A 5,075-nucleotide genomic window follows, 5' to 3' on the forward strand; every position below is an offset into this window, starting at 1 on the left:
GCTTCCCTCCCGCCCTCACGGCGGGCGGAGAGAGGGAGGGAAGGAGGGAGGGGCGCGCACGCCCCGCCGGGCTCTGACTGGCGCCGCGCTGGGCCCGCCGGGGCGGGGAAGGGGCGGTCGCGCCTCACGGAGCCGAGCCGGGCCGGGCCGGGCTGAGCCAGCCCAGTCGCAGGGTAGCGCCGCGGCCCGGGGGCGGGTGTCGGGCCCGGCGCGGCGGGTGCTGGGCGGGACGGCCGAGGAGGAGGAGGAGGCTGGGGGGGTGGGTAGGCGAGGTGCTGCGCTGCCACTATCGGCCCCGGCCCGTGGCGCCCCGGCCCATTGGCTCCGGCCGCCGCCGCCCGCCTCCATTGGCTTCCCGGTGGCGGGCGGCCGCCCGCAGTGCCCCGCCCCGCTCCTCAGGCTCCCCCGCCCACCGGAGGGCGGGGGGAGGATGCGGGCGGTAGCGTTCGGCCCCGAGCCGTGCGGGGAGCTGCGGGGATGCGGGGCGCAGCCCGTGCCCCGCTCCCCTCGTCCTCCTCAGGGAGCGGGGAGGGTGCGGGGCGCAGCCTGTGTTCCGCCCCTCACGGAGCCCTGGGGGGATCGGCGGGGTCTCCTCAGGAGCGGGCGGGCTCACAGAACCGCGCTGGCACCGGGCGCGGTGCCCGGCGGGAGATGGGGGAAGCGCGGCGGGCCCGGCAGCCCCAGGCCCCTCTGCCCCCTTATCGGCGGAGGGCACGGCCCGGTTATCGCCTCAGCCCGGGCCCTCCCGCCCCTATCGGCCCTCGCCAGGGGACGAGACGCCCCTCGCAGCCGGGCCCGGGCACCCGCGGGGCCTCCCGCTCCCCCAGGCTGCCCCGGGAACACTCCCGGGTGCTCGGCGGCATTTCTGCCCCCGCGGAGGGAGGCGGCGTGAGGGGAGCCGAGGCCGGGGCCTTGTTCGGGAGGGCAGCCCCTGAGCAGCCCCTCGGCTGTGTCTGCCCGGCTGGCTCCGGAGGCTCAGGGACAGCCGCTCTCCTACCCCGGGCTGCGCGGGAGAGGCGGCGGGAGCCGGCTGGGCTCCTCCGCAGGGACAGCCCCAAGCTGGGGGTTCCCGGCCCCTGAGGAGCCCCATCCAGGACACCCCTGGCTCTGTGTCCTCACTGTCCCTCTGAGGGGTCGGGACTGGATGAGCTTCCAGGCTGGAGATGTGGCAAGTGCCAGATGTTGATGCTGTTTGCACTTGGTGGCCCCAAACCAACAGCTTAGCTTGGTGGGGTTGAGTCAAGGGCCTGGCTGTTTGCTAATGTCTGTAGAAGTCATTACTTGGAATTTCTGTCAATCGGACATTCCTTTCAAGAAAGTAACAGTAGTTATTTTGGCACCCTCTACCCTTTCCTTGTATATCCTACCCAGTCGTGTCCTCTTCTCCGTTTATTCAAGCAGCAGGGGCATGTAGCTCCTTTCTAGCCCACCTTGCTTACAGACCTAATTTAGACACAGGACTTGGGGAAACAGGCCACTGCAGACAAAGGCAAAAAGAGTTGAAATAAGTCTTACAAGCAGTATTCCATTGTTACTGAACAGTTTTCACAGAGACTAATTTCTACTTGTTATTTTTCCACAGTCCCCTGTGGGGATTCACTGCACTGGATCTAGCTGTACTGCATCCCTGTGGCCATCTGGCAAGTACTGCATTTCCACTCATCCTGTTGAGATCACCACATCTCTGCTGGTCAGGACTTTAACTATCCCCTTTGCTGCTGCTTGTGTTGCCTTTGCAAACTGAAGCCTCTGCTGAGGAACACAGAAGTTCCTTTCCACTGACCTTGCTGTGCAGTGGGTGATGGTTTAACCCACTCCAGCTGGAAGCACCCCCCTTCATGCTGTGAGTTCAAATAAAGGACAGCACGTTCCCTTGGGATGGAATCGAAATGGGGCCCACAACTTTCTTAAATATATCGTGTCCCTGAACCCCAGGAGTCTCCGTGTTCAGCTGGTGGGTGTGCACCTCCCTGCTCAGAGTCCTCCCAGGGGCAGAGTCCTCTCATGCCTGCAGAATTCATCAGCTGCAGGCTGGTCCTGAGCCAGCCCAAGGTGCTGCACAGATGAGTGTGGAGACTGATCAGATATTTGATCTTAGGTTGAATCCTGAGGGTGGGGTTTGGTTCACAGCTCTGCCTGCTGACCATGTCACCCTTAACCTGTGACAAGAGGCCATCTCTTTGCACAAGACAGCCAGTACCAGTCCTTGTAACCTCCTGCTCCAGCAGTGGGTTTCCTCCCAGTGACTGCTCAACTCATACACAGCATGCATGGAGCTTGGGTTTGCAAATAAAACAACTGAGCTGGTGAGGAAGATTTTAAGTCCTTTCCCCACCTCTTCCTGTCCCCCCAACTGCCCTTCCAGCAGTGCTCCAGAGCCTCATCATCTTGTGAGACAGCCAAAACCAGGCACCTGCCAGCAACTCTTTGCAAAGTTGTCTTTAGAAATAGCTGTAAAAATCAGTTGGAAGGCTACGGTATCACTGCAGAAATATTTTATTTTCTTGTTCTGCTGACACAGTTTGCTTATGGTACTGGGTGCCCTGTGGGGCTGGTTACCTTCAGCACCTCTGTACAGTGCTCACATTGCACTCTTCCCAAACAGCAGCAGCTGAGCTATGAATACTAGACAACTCTAATGTTGAGTTAAATCCAATCTTTTTAATCCAAATTCACTGTTGAGCTGTGGTGTGGGGTTTCTTTTTCAGTGGCAATAAAATTACTCTCTATTTTTCATTCTACAGCATGCCATTAATTGCTGCTGTTTCTGAACAAGGAAACGTATGGTGATCAAGGTAACATTATCTTTACTCTTGATTTTAAATATGGAGTATTATTTCTTAAGTCCCAGTCCTCTATTACATCTATTAATTTAATCTCTTTTGTTACCAGCCAGGTAATTAGTTAATCTGCAGTACTGCTTTTAGAAATTAGGAGTCCATGAAGTAATGGCAAGGAGTATGTGGGAAGTAACTAAAAGAAGCAAGTCTGGTTTTGTTAGAAATCAATTTTCTGTGCTTAGCTACAGACTGCTAAGGGGATCTGTGAGTTGAAAAGGTTGAAAATCCCTGGCTGAGGGCTTAGATATTTAAATTAAATACTCACAAGAGTATTCAGCACATAATTTTTGAATTTGGAAGCACACCTTGTATTGGGTTGTTATACTTCATGATTGGTGCCACAGTTCAGAATCTTTCAGAGGGAAAAAATTAAGATTGTCCTGAAACAAGCTCTGTTTGGGCAACACAAAGCATTGCAATACAGCAGGATCTACCCAAAATATAATTAACATACAGTTGGCTGCATTAATTTGATTTTCAAAATGATCAAGCATATTTTAAAACCAGCTTCACGATTATGTGGTACTGTCTTGAAAATGTCAAAATAAAAATCAGCTGAAAAGCATACATTTGGTTACTAAGCAGTTTACCATGCAGTATTTACAGCTAGCTCTTACTGTGCTACCTCACTCAGTAAAATTACCCAGACAAACTAAGACTGCATAGTTTAGAAAGATCAGGTCATTATCTTCTTCTGTACAAGTGTCAGTGTTGCAGAACCATGAAGCAATGTGGGGTTCTTTTGTTTGGTTGTTTTTTCGTTTGTTTTTCTCACTAACAGGCAGAGATTAAACTCAAGTGTAGCTTAAATCAGTAAGGTCCATGATACCCCAAATCCCTCAATGCCACAGAAGTTTGCCACTGTCTGATAACAAGAATAACACTATACAAATAGATAAAGATCTTATGGTGTTACTGGAGGGACCCTCTAACCAGGTCCTCTGGTAGTTTTTCTTTAAAGAGTCAAAGCCAAACCCAGGATCTGGGATCAGCTCCAGGGCAGTGTGAGCAGAGGGGTTCAGACCCCTGGGGTCTGGTTGAGCACCACTCAGCCCATTTAGGATGAGAACTTCATAGCAAAAGCTGTGCTGTACCTGTGGAACAAAAGTGATGTGAGCAGTGGCTTGAGCTGCAGGACAGGTCCTGTGTAGTGGCATCTGCATGCTTCTGGATTTTGGAGGGGCTGAGCTGTGTGAGTGAAGCAGAGCTGGGATCTGTGTCTGTCCTGGCTTTGATGAGAGCAGGCACTTGGAAAACGTGCTGAGAATTAGGTGAGTGTGTGACCCAACTGGTACCAGGAATCTGAGCCCCTGCAGTGCTCAGGGAGGAAGAGGTGACAGCCTGCACTCAGCCCTCCCCTGGCTGCTGTCAGGAATATGGTTTTTTTCTTCTCGTTTCCTCAGGTGACTGATGGACCCTTCTTTGCTCCCAGTTGTACAGCAGCAGTTTTTAGGTCCGTGGTGCAAGGGGCCCTACAACAATCAGGGGCTCTCTGTGCCCTTCTGCTGGGGGCTCTGCTGAACGGGCCCCCAGGGCCAGAGGCAAAGAGCTGAGTGGGGAACTGAGCCTCATTTTCAGCAGATCTGAAGGCTCCAAGAATGTCTTAATTCATCACTGCTGCTGAGAAAATCCTGAGGGAAGTCATGGTCTAAGAACACTGCACACTGTCACTTTACCTCCTGATATCTGAAATGTTCCCTGGTATCAAAGGAAGCTGTTACCATTCACTTTAATAAATTTACTGGTTCGTGATCTGATATCAAACAGTTAAAGTGAGAAGATTCAGCATCATCTGGGGAAGAGGTGCTGTTCTGTCTCTCCTGTGCTGTTAGTGTGTGACATTAATATCAGCAGTAAATTTAAAGGCAAAGGGAGAATAATTGTGGAGGGAGCCTAAGAAGATGAAATAATCTCAAAGAGTTCAAAGTACAGAATTACACTGCGTGTTTTCTGGCATCAAACAGATCTGGAGAAATATTCCAGTGTTTATTAATTTTCAACATGTGAATTTGAGCACGTTTTGTGGGCCTAAATTATTTTTTAACTCAGTAGTATTCAAAGAAGTCTTTATTTTGAATTCCCCAGGGGGATGATGTAGGTTGGCTTGGGGCTGAGGATGGAGAAGACCTGAGCACAACAATTGAAGTATTTGCAAGTTTTAGTAACTACCTGATAAACCATAGCATTTTTAAGGCTCTTTGTGTGGATGTGAAATCACTAAGAGCTCCTCTCTCC

General features: G+C 52.1%; 1 long non-coding RNA gene across 1 annotated transcript; it reads left to right on the forward strand.

Moving 5' to 3' along the window:
- Positions 1-1,832: 1,832 nt before the first annotated feature.
- On the forward strand, positions 1,833-4,502 carry LOC115598766. The gene is made up of 3 exons (XR_003987907.1): positions 1,833-1,954; positions 2,745-2,795; positions 4,244-4,502. It is a non-coding gene; the product is annotated as an uncharacterized LOC115598766 (long non-coding RNA).
- The last annotated feature ends 573 nt before the right edge of the window (positions 4,503-5,075 follow it).

This window comes from Calypte anna, chromosome 9 (assembly GCF_003957555.1).
Source record: "Calypte anna isolate BGI_N300 chromosome 9, bCalAnn1_v1.p, whole genome shotgun sequence".
Classification (NCBI taxonomy): Eukaryota; Metazoa; Chordata; class Aves; order Apodiformes; family Trochilidae; genus Calypte; species Calypte anna.